The sequence below is a fragment of the Protopterus annectens genome, chromosome 3.part0, assembly GCF_019279795.1.
Source record: "Protopterus annectens isolate FY-2018-M chromosome 3.part0, PAN1.0, whole genome shotgun sequence".
Classification (NCBI taxonomy): Eukaryota; Metazoa; Chordata; order Ceratodontiformes; family Protopteridae; genus Protopterus; species Protopterus annectens.
Genome location: NC_056731.1, coordinates 1,238,725,707 through 1,238,748,595, shown reverse-complemented (window position 1 = coordinate 1,238,748,595; position 22,889 = coordinate 1,238,725,707).

Genomic DNA, 22,889 nt, shown 5'->3' with positions numbered 1-22,889 from the left:
TTACTATTAGCTTTTGGTTATGCCTGTTTACTGAGAGTTCTCATATTCTAAATATACAAAGCAATAATAAAAGATAATTACTTAGGTACTTGTATAAATGCTGATCATTACTTATAACATGTTTTGTGATTATACTGCCTATGTTCAGTGACTATAATTCTGATACATTTATTTGGAGAATTATACATTGAATCTGTATCCAAACTCTAGTTTTCTGTGATAAAGAGAAACTAATGGGATAGATGTGTCCCTTTTTCAGCAATTGTAAGGAATTGATTCCAGTATTCAATATGTTGAATTTAAATATACCAATATTGTAAATACTTAATTATTCCCTCTAACAAAGACTGGTAAACCCAAGCAGATAAAATTCTACTTTTTTATATGAATTTCTTTAATATAGGAACTAGCATACATTGTAATATCTGAATAGAAATCTATGGATGATTAGTATATACAAATCAATTGAGCTGTAAACAAGAACACATTACCTGCGGAAAATTAGTTTATAATATCTCTACTGTTGTATTAAAGTAATTGTACTATTTTTCATCACAATAATTTTAGTCAATGCATTTCCATATATGGAAACATGATTTATTAACATATCCTACAAAGCTATACATCATATAGGTATTGAGCTGAATTAGAATATTTGATAGGAATAGACATATCCTTAAGTATAAATTAGCAATGGTAATAGATATAATATATTATCTCTCATTTTGATCTATATTAAACATTTCATTTGAATGTAGATATGTTATATGCTTGAAAATTCATTTAGGTGATTATCTATATGGTATTCCCAAATGTAATATATTAGTTGATTATAATAGTAAAGAAGTATCACCTGATATATAAAATGCATTAGAATTTTTTACAAATTAATCTCCACAAAATAGTTTAGCTTATGGAGCTCACTTGTTCTTAAATGTAAAAGGTATGAGTGATAACCTAATAGACATATTTTTATCTATTAGATTAGGAATGGCTTTCATTCCATGTTCAGAGGGTAATTTAGTTATAGTAATAGTTGTGAGGTTATTTTTGTTGTTTTATAAAAATAATTCTTTAAAGCTTGACCAAAATAATATTCTATCTGTATTCATAGAAGTAATGAGACTAACAACTTCTTTTAAAATTTTACACACAAAAAGTTGTTTATATCAGAGAAAACTATTTAATAATTATAATAACATTAGAAAGAATAATTAAAAACAACTTGATATGGACTTAACACTATTATCCCTGAATACTAATGGCCTAAATAATCCAAGTAAAAGATCCAACCTATTAAAATACTTAAAACTAAAAAAGCACAGTCTTCCTTCAAGAAACACATTTTAAAATAGATGACAAATTTAAATGGAATCTTAAGGAATATACAATTTTAGCTCAATCCTCTTATAAGACAAAGACAAAGGGAGTATCAATCCTTTGGAAAAAGAATATTGTTAATCCAGAAGTTATTTATAAATATGAAAACAAAGAGGGTTAATAGGCTTTGTAATGGGGTTGGGAGGGTGGCTTAATGGCTGAGGTGTTTTCCTTACAAACACAAGGTGTAGGGTTTGAGTCTCACAAGGAATAATTGGCTAGGCTTAAAATGGCTCACAAGGGCAGTTAGCTTAGTACTAAACTATGAACCTATAATAGTTAAATTTAACAATAGATTTTAGATTCTAGCAAATCTATACTGGTTTCCTGGCATTGGAATAGGAACTGTTAAAAAACACTTAGATTTTATTTCTAATAATTATACAAGTAATTTAACATTGGAGGAGATTTCAACTGCATTCTAGATGCTTATGAAACCATGTTTACTAAAAACGTTCAAAAACTAATAGGCACAAAACAAGATGAGCGTACACTGCAAAGTCCAACAAGGTTTAATAGCTGAGTAAAACAAGCTTACAGCAGTCAGTAGTCCAGTGCACACTCCGGTAACTGCCAAGCAATAAAAAGTTAAAAATGATCTGGCTGCACAGAATCCAAGTCACAAAGTGTAAAGCACTTTTCGTTAGGAAACACTTCTAACTTTTTCAGACAATAGTGCTCAGAAAGAAAAAACAAGTTTAAGTACTATCCTAGTGATTCATACTTGTTAATACAATTAAGCCAATTAAGCACAGTCACATAATTTAAAGGTATAATCCTAAAATACTGAAGTCAAACAGTTTGTTTTTGTTAAGTGATTAGGTAAAATGAGTGCCTTAGTTTTATAAAAAACAAAGTTCTGTTGTCTTGTAACGGAACATGTAGTAAATTAAATAGTATTAATTAAAATCGTAGTTCACTTTACTTGTAGCTAATGTACAGGGACCCGTGGAAGTAGTAATCTTTTCATAAAAAACTGTGTTGTATAATGTTTCTTTTAACCTATAAAAGGTGGGTGTAACTTAGCAATTATAACCCTCCCTAGAGCTAATGAGCATCTATTATTTAACCATCCAACAAAAATAATGTATGTACAGCTACTATCTCTTAAGGCTCTTTAATTTTAGCATGCATAAAATATAAGTCATTTCATTCAAGCCTGGTGGAAAGCATGCATTGAGTCTAAGCTCCCACAAAAGTTCCAATTTCTCCAACATAAGTGTAGACACCTCTCCTCTACTATTCATCTCAATTGAGTCGATGGCCTTAAATTTGAAACTGTGGTTAGGGTTTTCAATGCAGTGTCTAGCTAGTGAGCTCTCCATTTTCCTTTTGTTAATGTAGTAAACGTGTCCGTAAATCCTCTCTTTAAACTTACGGTCAGTCTTGCCTACATAAAAACTAGGGCAGCACTGACATAATGATGCATAGACTAAGACTTTGGAGTTACTGTTGAACTTGTTCTTCAGGAAATAGTCTCGGCTCCTAATAATGAATTTTGACCCTGTAGCAATGAGTCAACACTGGTTACATGCCTCACATTTAAATGTCCCTGGGGTGCCTCTAAAAGTGCTGTAACTACTTTCAGTAAGTTTTTTTAGGTTCCTTCCTTTTTTCCAGGTGACCAGCAGTTTGTCTCCCAACTTTCCTTGTATATCCCTATCGGACAGTAACAACTGCCAGTTTTTGCCCAGTATTGTGATCAGGGCTTCATAATCTAAAGAGAATGTAGTCACGAATCTCAAACAATTTTGCTCCCTTTGTGCTCCAATACTATTCCTAACTACGGGGTTACTCAGTTCTATCTCTACTGAGACGTTGGTTTCCATGGTGTGAGCTGCTGTCCATCCTTGGGAGAGGATGGGTCTGAAGTGGCCAGAGGCCCTTTTACCACTCACCTCCCTTATAAGGTCAGCAAAGTATACAAAAGACATACACATGATAATATTAAAAGGATACTCACTCTTGTAGATTATGTAAATAAGGAAAATAATGAAACAATCATAATTAGATTAGACATGATTCCTTAAAATTTGAATTTTTCTCTTTCCTTTGTTCACCTGTTAAACACACACACACACACACACACACACACACATATCTATATATATATCTATATATATATATATATATATATATATATTAATTAAATTAGGCACTTTCACCTCAGAATCTATTCATATAACAAAAGGCACTAAACAAAGATGTTCTCTATAACCAATTATTTTTGCCTTGGCCATTGAAATACTTGCAGATTTAATATGTAATAACTCAAAAATAAAAGGGGTGGATGTTTATAATCAATATAATCCTAAAATAATACTCTTTGCTGACAGTATACTAATAACTTATTGAATTCTAAGGAATCTTTAGAAGAATTGAATGTAGTGATTGAAAATTTGTATATGATTTCAGGTCTTCATTTTAATAGATCAAAATCAAAATTTTTATTTTTAAATAAGGAGAAAGAATTACAAGTTAAGGAAAATCATATTATAGAACAAGACTCTTCTCTAAAATATCTAGGAATTATGTTATGCAAAAATCTAAATGAGTTAGTATCAATAAACTACATAATCATTATCACCACAATTACAAACTATAGAAAAATGGAACAAAATAATATTAACTTTTGAAGACAGGCTACAACTAATAAAAATGGTTTTACTACCTACAATTCTGTATGTAGCATAAGCAATACAGTTGCCACCTAAAAGAAGTTTTCTTAAAGAAATAAATTCATGCCTACTGAAATTTTTATGGTTCCCCCCAAAAAATAGAATAGCCCTAGCACACCACATTAGACCATGGAAACAAGGAGGACTGAATTTTCCAGCTATTGAATTATATATAAAAGCTTCCATGTTCAAAACGGTCATAGACTGGATAAACCCCAATTATTCCTCTAACGGGAAAGAATTATTAACGATTATATCAACAAATGAGTTTAATCTACTGAAAAAATCCCCCAGTGTTAAGTTAAACTAATAAGCACTGGTGCATATTAAGTATTAGTCTCCAATATAATATTACAAATCCTACTAAAACTTATTTAATTCACTATTATATTAATTCATTTAGGAAATTTATCAATGCAAGTATGGATTTAAAACTTTGGATTGATCTCTTAATTCCATTCTACATATCTAAAAATTGCCCACACAAAATATATAGAGAAATAATTACTTCTTGGGAGCAAAATGGACTTATCTGTTGGTTTCAATGTATTAAAGATTTAGACTCACAAATGATAAAAACAGCTTACAACATTCCATCATATGATTGAATAACACTACAAAGTATCCTCGTATTCTCAAGATTTACACAGATTACTTAATGTCTCATCTTTTAAGGAATCACCAAAACTTATAAACCGCTTATATGGATTTATATATAATAATTATAATAAGGGAAATTGTATATCAAATCTATACAAAGAACTAATACTCTACAAAACAACACCTAAATTGTTGTATTGTCAGTTTATAAAAAAGGCCACTCAATATAACTAACAGAAGAAATTAAATCCAACATTTTAGTATCAATAAAACACACATATATTATACAATATTGGAAAATATTTAACTGGAAGTACTTACATAGATCATTTTTAACCCCAGATAAAATAAACAAAATCAACAACTCTACAAATAGAATATGTTGGAGATGTGAGGATGTATATAAAGCAGATTGGAATCAAATATTCTATGACTGTAGTAAAATTAAAACATATTGGAATGGAATTAATTACTTTTTACAAGCTTTATTCGATGAATCTTTTGTCTTATCTAAAGCTTTGTTTTTTTTATGTGAATGATGGTACTCAAATAAAACAAATATGTATTTTTTATGGACTATACTTACAATTTCAAGAAAATGTATAACCAGAAGATGGAATTCAAATACATCACCAACACTGGAAGAATTCTACACTCTACTGAAAACCTCAGCATTGATGGAAACCGAAATAAAAAAAATAAGGATTTATCCTAGACCATTAGTCAACAATCCATAGAAGAAAGTTATCTCTTTGATAGACAGTTTGCAATAGTTAATGGATATACTCTCATTGCTAATGTGCAATTTCTTTACAATATTTTTTAAATTTGAATACAACTGAAGGATCAGGCTATTGTAAATATTGTGTACAGTTATTTTATATATATATATATATATATATATATATATATATATATATATATATATATATATATGTATTATGGAACATATATTATTATTTGAAAATAAAAACCTTTTGAGTAAAAAAGAATATCAGGATGTCTACTCATTTTCAACAGAAAAGCACTTAAAACACACTTTTGTTCTTGGAATCTAGAATATTAGGTGGCACCCCCACCACCAGCACAACAAAAAAAGTATGTTCATCCAAACAAAGGAATACCACAAAATTAATTGTATATATGCTTTCCACATAATTATTAGGATGTGTACACATTTACAACAGAAAATTCAATTTATGAATGCCAGTCGCTTCTCACTGTGCCCACCACTCATATGGAGGTGGCCCTGGACCATCTCAGAAGCATAATACCCATGTCAGTGACACTTACATTGCCTTTCTCTCCAACAACATAGAGCATTGTAAAAATCTAATTTTAAAAATAATGCCTGTGCTAAAAATATAACCTGTCTATCTCTGAAATGTAAATGCCTGCCAAAAATGCCTATGCTAACACTGAAGTATAAGAAATGCATATAGATAAAATTTCCACTTCCTGCTGGATAAATCAATACATTTACATTTTCAATATGTAGAATGTGCTTGAATAATACTAGCATACCTTATCTAAATTATAAGCCTTCTCTACCCATAAATCTTCTTCAAAGGAATGCCAATCTTCTGTTTTGTCCAAATACACAAGTCTCCTCACCTTGAAGTTCCCTGTCTACATGGTTACCATTCTATAGTGTAGATTCAGTCTACTGAGCACTGTGGAGATTCAAATGATGTGCAAACTCATTAGAATTACTGAATACTAGACCTTTGACTTCATGTAGCATATGTAAACATAGGTTGGCTCTGCACCAGTGTTACTTGCTAATGGCTTGCAACTGTGAATGATTAGTGTGAAACAGAAGGAAAACACAACAGCAATTCAGACAACATTTCCTGCAGTGGATGTGCTAGTGAGGATACACTTCCAAAAGTGTGGAACTACATTCATCAATCTTTTAAATGAAACAAAATAGTACACATTTATAATTTTTGTTCACTAATAGCCAAACTCTCTAGCCTTTGCTGATTTTTTTTCACTATCATGTATTTATTTTATACATTTAAAGGACTATGAAGGGTGGCCACACTGGTGCAGTGGTTAGCATTGCTGCCTCACAGCAAAAGGTTCTCCGGTTCGATCCTCGGCTGGGGTGCCTTCTGTGCGTAGTCTGCATGTCCTTCCTGTGGTTGCGTGGGTTTCCTCCGGGTGGTCCGGTTTCCTCCCACATCCTAAAGACATGCTGCAGGTGGGTTGGACACTCTAAATTGGCCCTAGGTGTGAGCGTGTGCATATCTGTGCCTTCTGTGGAAGGTTGGGTGCCGGGCTGGCAACTCGACACTGTAAAACTCCACTGCCAATCATGAGCGGACAGGTGATCCGCTGTGATGACCCCTAACCAGGAAAAGCCAAAAGAAGAAGAAGAAGAAAGGACTATGATACAAAATGTTCTGCAGATTGCATGTCTGAGATTACAGTAGATATAAGGGAAGAATGAACATAATACAAAGAGAAGACAGCTGCATTTGTGCAAACATATTCATAAATGGTTGTGTGATCATTCACTGCACTAAATATGTAAGCCACAGGTGTATAACCAACTGAGAATGTACAGGTGTATCTTCTGTTAATACTGTAGAGGAAATGTGAATTTCTTATATGCACATGATTTGATTGCTGTTGCAAAGTTGTGTGCGGCAAAGACAGATAATACACTCCAGCTGTGAGTTGTAATGTCATTACTCTGATAGCTCAAATCCAGAGCTGTGCAATTGTTTAAAATGTGTTTATCTTTTTTTGTTTTTTTTTTTTTATTTATTTTTTTCTTCTCTTATTAACATTTGTATGGCTTAGCACAAACATGGTCAAATGCATAAATATTTAAAAATTAATGTCAGTTGACTTAGGAAGCGCAATCACGCTTAGCGGCATTGCGAGGTTATCGGCACCTTGCATAATAATGACAGCATAAATTACACCTGTGAGCCAACTGTATGTGTAGCAGAAATTATAATGATGATGAGGTGCAGAGTGCATAAGATATGTAGGCTGTGGTTCAAGTTCCATGGCATAGTTTTACTCAGGAATGATCATAATAACTATGAACCAAAATACTCCATATTCCCCTTCACCTGCCTTATTTGCATGTTAGAACCAACCAGCAGAATGTGAGCAATCCAAAGGAAACCAAGTTTATTGAAGTTAAGCGCTTTCCTCTCTATTACAGAGACTTCCTCAGAACAATATTGCACAAAAACCCAGCCAAATATATACTCACCCCTCAATTAACCATTCAAAATTGCGCCAAAAATTTTAAAGCAATATACACACATCAAATTATAGCAGTAAAAATATTGCATATAGCAAATAAAACTAAATAAATGTTACTATAAAATATATATTTGGCTGGGTTTTTGTGCAATATTGTTCTGAGGAAGTCTCTGCAATAGAGTGGAAAGCACTTAACTTCAATAATCTTGGTGTCCTTTGAATTGCTCACATTCTGCTGGTTGGTTCTTCTGTGGTTTTCTACTACTTTGTGAGTCATTTGCATGTAACTAACTTGTGGGAAAACAGGGATCACTGTTCCAGGAAAGAAAGAAAAAATAAATAACCATTGTTACTTGCAAAAAAAAAACAATGTTACTTGCTTAGCCTTCTACCATGCAAACAGGCTAAGTGGCGTTGCACAGCCATCAGCACTCTGGGCAGTACTGATTGAAAAAGTACACCTGCTATCTAACTTTCTCAGTGGCAACAGGTGTAAGTTCATGACCAAAACATGGCTGAGCTAGGGTTATAATCTTCACACTACACTTTTTATTAATGGTGTCCCACTTACATTTATAACAAAAATAACAAAATAAAGATAATCATACATAATAATTATGTATAGCAGGTTGATTGAACATACACACGGTATCATATGTATTATATGTGCAACTGGTGTAGCATGAGAATTATTGTTCTGTAATTAAAAAAAATATTTTCTAACCTGGGATGGACTTCATAGTTTACTGACAGTCATCTACACACCTCCCATAATACACGTATAGCTATAAAATAGAATGCATTGTGTGGTCTGACCAAGAACTCAAAATTCTAATTTGAAAGTAATACAAGTATATGAATTTCCAATATATTATGACTCATTACTTCTGCATAACACCTGAGAATGCAAGCCAGAACTTTGTCATGTCACACACATACATGGTTAATTGAAGTATAGCACCACTCACTCTACAAAGGTGTATATTAGTAATGACCATGTTTGGCAAATACTTCTTCTGTGATGAGAATAAACACCTATATAGAAATATATGTATTCACTATTTTACATATGTTTGAATCCCACATTGTACAAATTATTTTATCATTGTGTAAGGCCCCACAAAACATGGGTCAAGTCATAAAATTGATCCCCCAAATTCAGGTCTTAAAAGCCAAGAATAGCAGCATACATGCCATAAATTAATGACTGCTGTCACATAACCCTTACCATTTCATAAACTGCCTTCCTCTTTGTTTGACAATGTTGTTCTCCACTTAACATCATGCAAATGTGGTTGGTATGGCTGTGTAGGTTTGCACACTGGCCATAAAACATGATATCATGAATTGGCAGGAAATAATTTAACTGTAGTTGGAAAACCTGTGCAGATATGGCAGGAGCTGGCAAGGATAGTGCCCAATTCCAAACTCAAACATGAGGTGTGGAGGAGTCAAAAATATCCATTGCACTCCTTGTAAAGCACTACAGCCATAGCCTGCTGCAGGGGGACTATAACAGGTCTCAGTATAAGTCTGAGGCTTGGAACTGTCTAGCCATGGTTGTCTCCAGTGTATTAGACATGCCAAGCACTGGGAAGTAACGCAGCTACCATTATAGTGACTAAAACAGAGCAAGCAGGCACAATGTAACCAGTGACTGTATGAGTTTAGGACTGCTGATGTCCCACAAATGTGTAACTATACAAACAATGCAACATTAACTGATCTGGAAAGCTGTAGATAGCCAACACTAGTATGGATAATGCTTTCATGTCTCTTTTTCTCTCCTTCTTTATTTTACTGATGCTAAGAAAATTTCAGTGAACAGGGAGGCACATGCTGAATGATTAAAAAGACTCACAGAGAAAAAGGGTATGTATGCAGCACAAATGAACATGATTGTATTACATTTATTGCTCTTTCAAACATTATTAGCAACTTAAGCATGTAATGTTAACTGTAAAAGCAAGCATGCATACTTTCTTCTGTCACTGTAGGTAACTGTATTAGGCAAGTGCAATAGTGTATTCAGATTTGTTCACTCAATTCCCACAAGTAACAAATATATTCTAATTATAAAAATATTACTATTTTATATTAATTTCATTAAAATTGCCTTTAGTTCAGTGTTGTTAATTTAAACTGCATTATCTTTAAAAGCATATATGCAATATATGCATATTGCAAAAGATTACGCTCCATGGCTCGTGCGATAATGGTGTAGTAGTAATAGTACAAATAACTAGATAGGTAGGGGTTCTAATCACAGCATTGGCAACTATGTGTGCGTGTGTGACTTGTTACAATTCACAATTCTATTTTGGATTTTGAAAGTTTTGTAGCTAATATAATAATGCAATTATATTTCATTGTAATAAAGACTTTATGGCACATATAATGATTCTAATCATCTGTTTTTTTTTTTGTCTCATCCCATACCTTATTTCTCTTTTTTATTTTAATATATGTGAATACATTATCCTGATGTCCTACTTTTCTGCCAAGAAACAAAATGATTTTCAGAACAGGGAAGTAGGCCAACTACTGCAGCTCAACCTGACAACCCTCCACTGGATACAGCACCAACATTCAGCACATCTGGGGTACAGCCTAGGAGTACTGCCTCTGCAGCCCCATGCACTACTTGGGCCATCAGCATCAAGTAGCATTGCCCCAGCAGCTGTAGCATTGGTAGCCTCCAGGAGTATTGGTGGAAGAAGTGCCAGTGATGGTGAGGGAGGTATTAAAAGTTCCTCCTTCAAATACACAAACAACCCACATGTCAAACAGTCCCACAGGGAGCCAAAGAAAGGGACACTGATCACAGTTTCTGAGAGTGAGGACTAGATTCTTACTGTTCCCATGCTTGATGGGCACTTGTGTCTGATGTCCACTACCTATCCTTAATCATTGTGCCCCCCAGCATTTTGTGTGCATCGCCATCCCTGTGTCTGTCTTGTTTGTCCTGTTTTTCTGCATCTGCTTCCCCATCTACCCTACTTACCTGAACCTCACATTCCTACATCCCTTTCCCAACATTCCTGTCTTTTTGAAATAAAAAAATAGGCACCTGTTCCACAAAATAATTTTGTCCTGTACATAGCTCTCCACTTCACATATGTGTCCTCTTGACACACTGGATTTGGTCTTATTGGCTATACAACATGATCATGTTGTTGTCACCCATCTGTGTTGTGGTGACAGTCCAAATTTATCTGATTTTCTACACTTGTGCACATTACACTGTTAGAAAAGTGGATAGTTTTGGTTATTTCTTAATTCCCTCCTGCAGATTTCTTAATTGCTTCCCCTTTGTTCTTTCCCTGCTTGCCGTCATTTCACCACTTCCATATCTACCCCATTTTTACAACTTTAATCTGGTCAGAAAATAGAATCACACACAACACAAATTTTCAGAAATGGCCACCTAATAAATCCTTCACTTTTTGTCCTCTGAATGTGTGTGGAGTTTGGCATCAAGCACCAATGCGGAGACGCAGTGAATGGAATGGCTCTTTATTTTCTATGGCAAAACCTGGTGAGTTTTTGCCATTGGCCACACTAGTCTGGTTATCTCTGTGCAATGCTGCTTAAACTTGCTGTGCTTAAGGAATACAGAGTTAAACCAGAACAAAGGCAGCACTTTTAAACAGTTATTCAGACAGATATTCAGACTGCTGAATTCTACAAAATGCAAATTACTCTGTTAAATGTTGGCAAAAATCACTTGACTGATGATTCTTTTGATAGTAGTTTCAAGGGTCCGATTCCAGGTGCATCTCTCATTATTTCTTAGTGTGATTATACATGTGTTTTATTTATTTAATCACAAACATATTAATATTTTCCAAAGTTATGATTTTTTATGGGGATATATTGAGAACTGGCCAAAAATGAGTATCTGAAGTGACATCTATCCCCACTGCTATCACATATTTAGCTAATCTTGTTCTGCTTGTCATAAGCATGTTGTCCCTCAACTAAACCTTCTCTACCTCTATGTCACTCACTTCATGCTATACAGCATGTAATGTTAATAATGACCACAGACCAAAACATGACCATTAATGTGCCATTAAAAAAAAGCAATGCTATATGTGTGTTTATTTCTCCCTGGATTCATCCCATCCATCCAAATACTGTGTGTGTGTGTGTGTGTGTGTGTGTGTGTGTGTGTGTGTGTGTGTGTGTGTGTGTGTGTGTGTGTGTGTATCTATTAGGTTGCTGGATGGTGTCTGCAGGTAGACCTGACTGTGCTGATGGATAATACTAACATGGTACCTTAATGCAATAGTTTATCATTGCTTATGTACTATGGAATTTTTTTAAATCATCTGTAGGATTCTGTTAGTGACATGTTCAGGTGATGATGGATGAAATCTTCCTTGAACATCTTGTGTAAACTGTCCTTACTGTGACAAAGCATACAACACACACACACATTTCAGGATACAGGCCAGACATAAATAGTTAGCAAAGCTACTGAGTCAGAAATTATCATTTCAAAACATGTACATTCCTGGTCATTTCTAGAAATGTGTGCACACTATTAAATTGTGATTTGCAGTGAAGCTTGAAAAACAGCTAATAGTTGTACAACTGTATAGAGGTAGGCATTAATAACAATTGTGGAAAACACATACTTTACTGTAGTCATTACTTGTCACATTTGCAGTAATTATCACATTTACTTAGGTAATGCCATCCTGACACGATCTGTAAAAAAATTGCATGAACAGGATTTGAATCTTGTGTGTTGGCATGAGCTGTGTTTTCTAGCTTGTGTAGCTAGTTTGTGGTTCTAATCTCATATCAGACAAAGTGCTTGTGCATTCATTCAAATATGAGTAAGAAGCCAATTTTACAGCAAGATGTGACTCCACATCCGTGTGACACACTCCGCTCAACATCTTCTTCTTAGTATACAATGATGCTGTCATCCTTTATAAAGTGCACTATGACAATGTAAAGTCAGGCATCTGTGGTGGTGCTGCAGTTGCATTGTATGGAATTAAATCTTGTATACACACACACAGGTCTAATGTTTAAATCTGACCTCATTCAATTGCTGTGTGTGTGGTTGGTGGTATATTATAGCCAGTATATGATCTTTTCATTCTCTTTTCATTTGAATCCAGCCAAGGAGAATCTTTAACATAGCCCTATGAATCCAACATCCTCTTTCTCTCTCTGCCAACATAACATCCTTTCTGTAGAGCACTGGAGGATGTCATCAACTCAAAGATGTGTACACATATCATGAAGCATGGCCCTTCCATGACCTGCTATCTGCAGACCACTGGATGTGTGATTGCTAATTCTGTCATGGGGTGGTGCACATGTCACATATGGACAGAGGCAGTATGTAATACAATCAAACACATATACACATATGCATGTGCCCATACTATCTTACATCATATAGATTTATTGATTTTGGTTTATAGGTTAGAATAATAGCGATGATATTATGTGATGTTGGCGATTAGCCAAGTAACGTCCTATGACTGTATGATGATCTCACATGTCAATGTTGCCATCATCCACATGTGCTGTGTTGAGGTGTGGATGTGCTCTTCAACAGTGTATTCCAATCTGACATTTGACGTAAAGTACTGATGGCCACTGCTGCCATTTGATTAAATGCCCCTTCCATAAGAGCTGTATTAATATGTCTCCCAAGGATTTTTGCCATGGGATGATGCTGTGTATATTGTTGCCTTAGTATGTTATGTGTTCTTGTAGTGCAGTATATTAACCTTCTACACATTCCTCAAACCGTCACAGTGACACTTGCAGTATGGCACATGTGTATACCTACCATTATAAAATGCTATGTGACATACAGCAATATTACATCATACTGATTACATGGGCACATACACCTTTTTTCATTCACATATTGTAATGCTGGCATATACACAAACATATAACCAGTTTAGATGCACTTTCGACCATGGGGAATTAATTGTATGCATAATTGTGTTGTCATTCACAAGGAATATTCAGGTGTTGCCCAACAGCATTGTGTGACTGTCAGCACTTGTATCATTAACTGTTCTGCATGAAGCACATCCACCTCATTTGTAATGTGCCCATATATGGAATAAGAGTGCTGGCACATACCTTTCTAAAGGTAAATATATAGCCATATGATGTGCAAGTGATGTGATGGTTTAAAACAGGCATAGCAGTATCACTGTTTGAACAGTTCCACTGTTTGTCAAGTGATGCATACCCAAGCATGTATTTGGAGGTATTGTCACAAATCTTTTTTTTTTTAAGTAAGTACAAAATCTTAAGGAGAATACAGAGCTATGTGCAAAGATGGTTATGGATGGCACCAACAATACCCATCTGGAGGCAATAGACAACCTGCTAGCAGACAGATTTGGATCAAACTTCCCACCTCTGTCCCCACTGATCATCACCCAGAGTAAACATGCAAACATTACTCAGTATATTTTCTCAAGAGAGCAGATCATCTGTGTGTTCTCTACAGTTAAAAGCATGGCATCAATGAGCCCTAATAATATCCCAGGTTGCCTTATCAATAAATTAAAACATGATCTAGCAGACCCAGTTGCATCCATACTTAACCTCAGGCTCAAAGCAGGCTATTTTCTGGCAGTGGACAACAACAGTCATCCCTCTGAATAAGGAGTGAGCATCACCTGGCACAGGGAATTAGAAACATATAAGCCTGACTAGCCCCAGCTGTAAGCCAATGGAAAGACCTTATCAACAAGAACATAGGCAATCTCCTGAATCTGTAGCCAAACCATTTTTGATTTGTTAAGGCTAGATTATGCCTGTTAAATCTGGTTGACTTCTTTGAGAAGGTCATAAAGGCCATGGATGAGGGAAAGAATGCATATCCCACCTAACTTGACCTGACCAAGGCATTTGACACAATTCCACACTCAGGTATTAAAGAGAAACTGTCTCAACTGGCCATACACCACTACATTACCAAATGGGTAGCCCAATGGGTCTCCAACAGGACACATACTGTTAAAGTGTTTGAATTCTAGTAAGAGGCCAGTGACCAGTGCAGTACCACAAGGTTTTGTACTAGGCCCTTTCCTGTTTGGCATTTAATTCACAGAAGTCAAGGCAAGCTTAGACAGCTTTTGTCTGACTAACTTTGCAGATGAATACAAATTGTGGACAGTCCTCTATTACAGTAACATTACTGATATACTGCAGAAAATATTAACGCACACAAATGATTGGTGCCAGAGCCATGGAGATTCATTAAATGTCCAAAAAAAGCATAATTATTCCCTTTTTAAAGCAAATACCCAAGCTAATTACAATATAGACAGCACACCCCAATGAGTAGACCTAATGGTACATGATCTGTGTACTCATGTAGATAGTAATCAAAAGTTCAATCACCATGTGTCCACAATGGCATCAAATTCCATATGCCACAACTCATAAATATGGGCATGTCATCCAGATCAAAGAACATTATAATTCCATTGTATTCCACCCTCATTACAACAGTAATTGACAACAATGCATAATTTTGCATGTAACTTAACACACTTCTGCAACAGCTAGAGTAATACCAGAAATTTTGCACAAGGAAGATACAGGGAGTAAATGACAAGTACTATGTGGAAATATTGAAACCCATATCACTGTATTCTGTCCCCTAGAGACTACTAAAGGCTGTCCACAATCCAGCCCTGATGAAAATGTTACACATTGGTAAAGCAAACTGCAAGATGGTCACTTGTTCCAAGAAAGGTAACCTGGCCTCTGACATAATGTTTGAGAGACAGAAACTTCTCTAAGATACTACCCCTTCTCTGGAACAAGCTTCCCATTCATGTAAAGCAAAGACCTTTCCTGACCCTATTCAAGTGCAACCTACATCAATGGATGGTTAATGTGAATTATACTCCTGGTTTTGTGCCCATGTTCCTCATGGATAGGAGCAATTGTTGTTAAATAACATAGCAGAGGCTCATAACTGTGTGAACTTTGTTCATATAGCTATTTAAAATTGTGAAACTTATGTAAAACATGGCTAGGCTTTAATGTTATCTTGGAACATTAGCCTAGTGCTGTCCTATAAACCTATGAACCTATAAATCTATGAAGTCCAATTGTATCCTAGGCACAGCTATAGTGTGACTGTACAGCATCAAGTACGTAACACTACATCATATCAGTATTAATGCGTGAACACATATTTATTTATTTTACTTATTTGACATTTGTTGACCCAGATAGTCTGACTGGGTTGAAGCCCTTTTTCAGTGGAGGCCTGGGGAGAAAAGCTCCAAAGTAAAATTATATAATAATAAATTTTAGAGTAAAATGTCAGGATTTCATGCCAGTATAACATTTTTACTGGCAATGTCATGGGGGTCAGTGATCGTGTGGCACGTCTTGAAGTTTGACATGACTTGCAGAGTATGCTCCATGTATTGTTTGGTATGTAAGCAAATTATCACAGTGAGAGCTTCCCTACTCATTGACAATGAGACTTTGCACTGCTGTAGTTTCTGTGCACACAGGCATAGCTGATGCATTGCCATCTGTCTCACATTCTGCTGTACCATTCATTATAACACACCAGTTCTTAATTCATCCATCAATTGCAGATGCTTCAGACAATATCCATTGCTGTTACATGTGGCAGATGCATGCAATACAAAGCTGTGTGTATGAAATCAGCTCATAATAGTGTGCTGTTTGTATGTAATGTTATCCTTATGGCTGTTATTATGTCAGCCAGGGATGGTTCAGTCAATTGTATTACATTTGGCACAGTGAGCTTGCACACATTTTGTTGCCCATGCAGAACTATTTTTTGTTATGCATTCCTATTAGGAATTGACAGTGTAGACTTCCCTTCAAGGTGATGTACAAGATGCATGAGTGATACATCTTACTGTGCTGAACCCATTAAACACAGAGATCATTGACAACATTGACGGCATGGGTTTGATTGTTGCATGTGTGGCTTGTGGCTTATGTGTCATGAAAATCTCTGAAGTGGCCAGAATTGCCCCTGAATTCAACTCAAGGTTTAACACTGTGCCACTTAACCCCTCCAAAGATGTTTATTTTTGGAAAAAGGGTGGTGAAGTCCAGTAATAGAATACTGGCAATCATTACAGTTGCACACGTCTGTTTCTGCAGAACATGTTTAATAACTTCAACTCGAATATTCTGTCGGTGTCACAGATTAATATTATTAATATTTTAAAATTGTTTCTGTTTGTGCCTGCTTCTGTCAGCAGTTATCCATGATTCTGTTGCTTTGTCTCCATGACTGTTTGTGAGGTATGCTGACATTTCAGTCATGTTCAAGCAAGACATTTTGCAGATCTGCACAGCGTGCACATACCCCCGATTGTATATACCATCCTTGCTAAATGTCCTGTCCAGTGAGCATGTCACTGATGTTTATATCACATTCTTTCCCATTGATGTAACCTTGTATGACAGTCACATATATCCTAATCATGTGTGATACTGTTGTATGTGTACATTTTCTGTGACATCTCAAGATTTTAAGTTACCTGTCTGTATTTGAAAATACTAATTTCTGAGTTACCTTATTTGTGGAGTTTTTCTCATTGGGACTATACTGAAAAGGGACTGGCATAGCTCAACATATGGAGATACATACATAATTTTTTAATCACCAATTGATTCTGTGCATATTAGCAAATATATATACCTCTTATCAGATATGAGAGTTTCATTTATTTCCACAAATGAGTACAATGATTGCTGATGCTTTGCAATCGCTTCACTAAACTCTGCTTTCAAAAGTGAGGCTGCGAGTCATATTCTGTCGTTTTTGTTCATATAAAACTGCTTCCATAATGAAGTACTGCAGCAGTAAAAGTATATCAGTGGAGCTAAGTCAAGCATCAATCCATTGTCCCTTGCAAAATGAAATCACAGCAAAAAGTATGATAAAGCCCAGCTGGGTCAAACAAATGTGTGATAAATGTATAAATGAAACAAAAAGGTGTGAAGTGTAGGCTGATACCAAGGCCAATATTGCTCTCTGTTTAGCCAGGATATCTGCAGGTACTAATCATGTTTGTCTGAAAGTGTGTATATCAACTATGAATGGAAAAACTAAAAATCAGCATTGCACTATTTATTTATTTATTTAATTTTACATTTGTTGACTGGGATAGTCCGACTGGATACATGTCCATTTTCAGCGGAGGCCCGGGGAGAAAAGGTCCAAACACAACATACAGAAAAAATAATATAGGAAAAATCATAATATCAATACACATTGCAAACATTTTACAGACTGTTCAGTCAAGCAAGTTATGCATTTAATACTGAACAGAGTTATTATTATTTTTTTTTTTTTTGCAGCTAATGCTTGTACACATCTTTTATTTGCTGTGGCTTCTATTTGTCTCAATGTATGTATGCATGAATGAAAATGTATGAAAATGCCATAAGAGTGTGTGTTCTATTTAAGATTCTATATGTAAAAGCCTGTACTTCATCTTCGAATCTTCAATTGTAAAATATTTATACTAGCAAAATGCACATACTTCTGCTACAGTGTCAGCATGTACAGTTACAAAACTTGGACATTAAAATATTAATATATTAATGTTTACAAATGAAAACCTGATAATTCTTGCTAGGTTATTCTTTAAGACATTAGGTGAGGCACTATAGAGAGAGTATATATGACTGAATAAAGGAACTTGAACTTCTATGTCATTTTGTTGTTTTTTATGCAGTGTAGTCGATTATACTTCAGGTTTTATGCTTATGGTTCCTAAAGTGCATATTAGTCATTAAAATATGTTTTTTTCTGACTGTGATACAGGACCAGATTTCAAACCATTAGTGTAGCAAGGCGAGACAGACACTGCTGCACTGTTCTGTTTTGTTCTCACTACTCCAAACAGTAAATCCCATCATTAGGATTCACCTTCAGTATTGCACAATGAAGATATATTGAATTTAATGGCAACTTGCTACACCCAGAGAAGATAATAAGATTCCCTAAAATGTTATGTCGATGAACCTCATTACCTAGTCTGAGTGTAGTGTCAAAACTGCCCAAGGACAGCTGATTTCAGCCATAGCTCTCTTGCACAATAGCTCCATCTTTATTTTGAAATGGGTATCGCAGGAATAAAGTCTGATTGCAGTACCCAGTCTGACATACAGATGGCATGGACATGATGCCTTGTGCCATCTTGTGCAAGAGTTCCATCTGTAAAAGGACTGTTAAGTGCAAGGATGCCTGCCAGTATTGCCATCATGACTGCATTCACCTCATTTCAGAAGATGGACCAGGCTGTGGGATCACTACCCCAACAGGGAAATCAATCTGTTTTTTAAGAAAAGAGTAAAGTGAGCAACAAAGTTTGGGGAATGGCACACCTTATACACAACTGTACAAAAATCTGCCGTAGAGCACTGACTGTATTTGGATCTATACACTAAACATGGCCCAACATCCCACCATGTACTACCTATTATACTTAACTCCATGTGGAACTACACACTAAACATGGCCCAGCAACCCACCATGTACTACCTGCAGTACTTAGTTCAATGTGGAGCTACATAGGTTCATAGGTTCAAAGGTGTGTACTAGGCTAATGGCCTTGGAGCCTTTACAAGCCTAGCCCATAGACGTGCCCTGGTATCATGCCACCTGATGTTAGTTCCTAGTGCCTCTGTCGAGTAGAGCCATTGGAGTGATCCCCAGGGTGAACTTTCTATTTCCCATCCACTCATCAAGATTTCTCTTGAATAGGGCCAGTGAGGTGCTCTGTTTGACATGTATGGGAAGTCTATTCCAGAGCATGGGCAGTCTCTGGGTTATGAACCTGTCCCTCCAGCATGTTCTGTTGATTGTGATAATGAGGTTAAGGTCTTTGGAGCATGTGGTGTGGAAGGATTGGGATTTCTTTAGATGTAGCATTTTTAACAGAGCTGGGTCAGACATGGCTTTGTAAGTCAAGCAGAGATCGCCTCTTAGCAGACGATATGAGACAGAGAATAGCTGGAGTTTTTTGAGTCTGTCCATGTATGACATGTATTTAAGGCCTAGGATCCTCTTCGTGAGGTACTTCTGTGGCCTTTCCAGTTGTTGCATGTGTCTAGTGAGGTACATGTCAAATGGGGCATTATACTCGATGAGTGCACAGACTAAATGTGGCCCAGTACCCCACCATGTACTACCTGCAGTACTTAGTTCTATGTGGAACTACATGCTAAACATGGCCCAGCACCTCATCATATACTGCTTCCAGTACTTAGTTCCATGTGGAACTACACACTAAATGTAACCCAGCACCCCACTATGTACTGCTTGCAATACTTACTTCCATGTGGAACGACACACTAAACGTGGCCAGCACCCTACCATGTACTGCTTTCAGTACTTAGTTCCATGTGTATAAATGTAGCCCAGCTTCCCACCAGGTACTGCCTGTAGTACTTAGTTCCATATACAGCTGGAGCTTCTGCCTTGATAAGAAGCACATTCATTTCAATGTATTTTAACATTGACTCAGCCTTGTACAATGACAAGCCTTGCATATGAGCAACTCCAAATTATTTTGGCAAGATGTAATTTACTCCCCTTTTGGAACTAGGCATAGGGCATTGCCAGTCGCTGTAGTAGGCATTGAATGAAAACTAGTGGAGTCCTATCATTTGGACCTGAGAATGAACTAACATGAAGTTTAATGTGTCACTCCACTACCATGGCCTGTTGGAATGGAGACCATAACGCAATGTTATGAAGATCTTTGTTAGGCAGGGCCAGTATTTAGCTGTCAGAGACATGCATCTAAGGTTCACAGTATCAGTGATGATTTCCTAAATAAAAGGCCTGTTTTTGTTCAGATATAAATGTTTTCATTTAATGATGTTTATATCATTTATGATTACCAAACCAAAAAGCTTAATAGCTGAGATCTGTAAATAGAAATCATTGTTCTGCTTTTAGATCATCATAGATACATCAAACAAACAGATGGAGACCTCTGCACACACACACACGTACACACACACACACACACACACACACACACACACACACACACAGACACACGCACACACCCACACACACTCTCTATTACACTTGAAATGTAACTTCTATGTTCTGTTATACTTGACTGAGCACAGTAAATCGAAATGTGTTGTGCAGTAGCAACAATTGCTAGAATTTTGATTCCCAGGAGTGATTCTGTAAATATGGAGACAGGACCTGAGGTGCTGACAGAAACAGATAAAAAGCCCTTGTTAACCAAGGTTACTTTGTCACAGCATAACCTTTTTTTTATGAAGTTTAGGGATCTCAGAGCTGGGTAGGTAAAATAGCAGCAGGTGATTGGGATACCAGGATGGTAGTGCACAAATTAAGGAAACAGCCTGTCAGAATACTTCAACTACTTCAGTACTGTTATAATTAAAAAGAAAATTATTTTCAGTACTGGCATTCTCATGTTGGACAAAGAACAACAGATTCTAAAGATGTGGCACCTAGTGTTTGGGTAGTCTGTAGCAGATGGAGATAAATGGATTATCTGAAATACCTTGAATTCTCAGAAATGCTCCTGTAAACTTCGAAGGAAGCATGCACCCACTGTTTTATTTTGCTATTGCATCTGTCTATAATTACTGTAAAATCTCAGCATTATTTGTTTGTCCATCCTGTCAAAAATTAAAGTGGATTCGTTTTATATATCATGACAAAATTAACTTAAATGCAATTATTTTAAGTATTTATAATGTAGTATTTGCACAGTATATTAGAGTAGTTGCTACACTGCTGTCTCACAAAACGTGGGCATACTGGTTTGAGTTTTCTGTTACACGGTGTTCTGAGTGGTCTCTCCATGTTGTCCCTTTTAACTGTGGGTTTTCATCAAGGTCTTGTAGTCCCATATGTGTGTGTGTGCGTGTGTGCGTGTGTGCGTATGTGCGTGTGTGCGTGCGTGTGTGCGTGCGCGCGTGTGTGCGTGTGCATGTGTGCGTGTGTGCGTGTGTGCGTGTGTGTGTGTGTGTGTGTGCTTGTATGTTCATGCCAGTGTTGGCATGATACATCCTGTTATGGGCTGACATTCTGTCTAGCTCTTTCATCATACCTTATGTTCAGTGGTTAACTGTAAAGAGTTCACCTCCACTCACAACCCTGAACACAATAAAGAATTTAAGCACATACTGGGAAATGAAAGAACGAATAAATAATGCATCCCTTACTTCTTCCAATTTGCATATGGAATAGCATTCTCTGTGGATGTGCATTACACACTGACAATGAGTAAACTGTGACTAATAAACAACCTCCAGCCTTGTTTCTATCTACTGTTGAACAGGTGGTAGAATGATCTAGATTCTCATATCATAACTAATTGTTTATATCATCCATTATTGTATTGTATTGCACTAAAGTAACATTGTTGGAGACAGTGGATCAATTCAGATCCATTACAGATGTTAGCAGAGTGTCCAGTGTAATATCAACTGTAGGCAGAGTTTGAGGGCTTGCATTTCTGCCATTCCTATGTGTGCATCTTGAAAAAAGATACTGACCGTTGTAGACTGGTATGTGCATGTACTTCAAAGCTGACTGAATGTGAACAATGCTTTAATTACATAAATGTTGTAAAACTTGTAAAATGAAAGTCTTTATGCACACCTCTATAAAATATTCGACATAGCACTGGCATGAACTGAAATAAAATCAGGGCATAACATATAAATGGAAAGTCACAATAAATGTTGAAGCATTGAGGTATTCATTTTCCAGTATGATAACGTATGTTTATGTTCAAATTTGTAGCATTGGTGTACAATCCTAATTCAAGTAATGACAGGCAAAATCTAATGTATCTTAAAGTAAGAACAAGCAATTCCAATGGCTCTGTTATGAAATGCTTGCTTCTTGAAAGATGGTGAACTAAAAAGGATGGACAAAATACATGAAATACAGGAAGTTAAGAAAAAAATCAAATTTAATAATGTTTC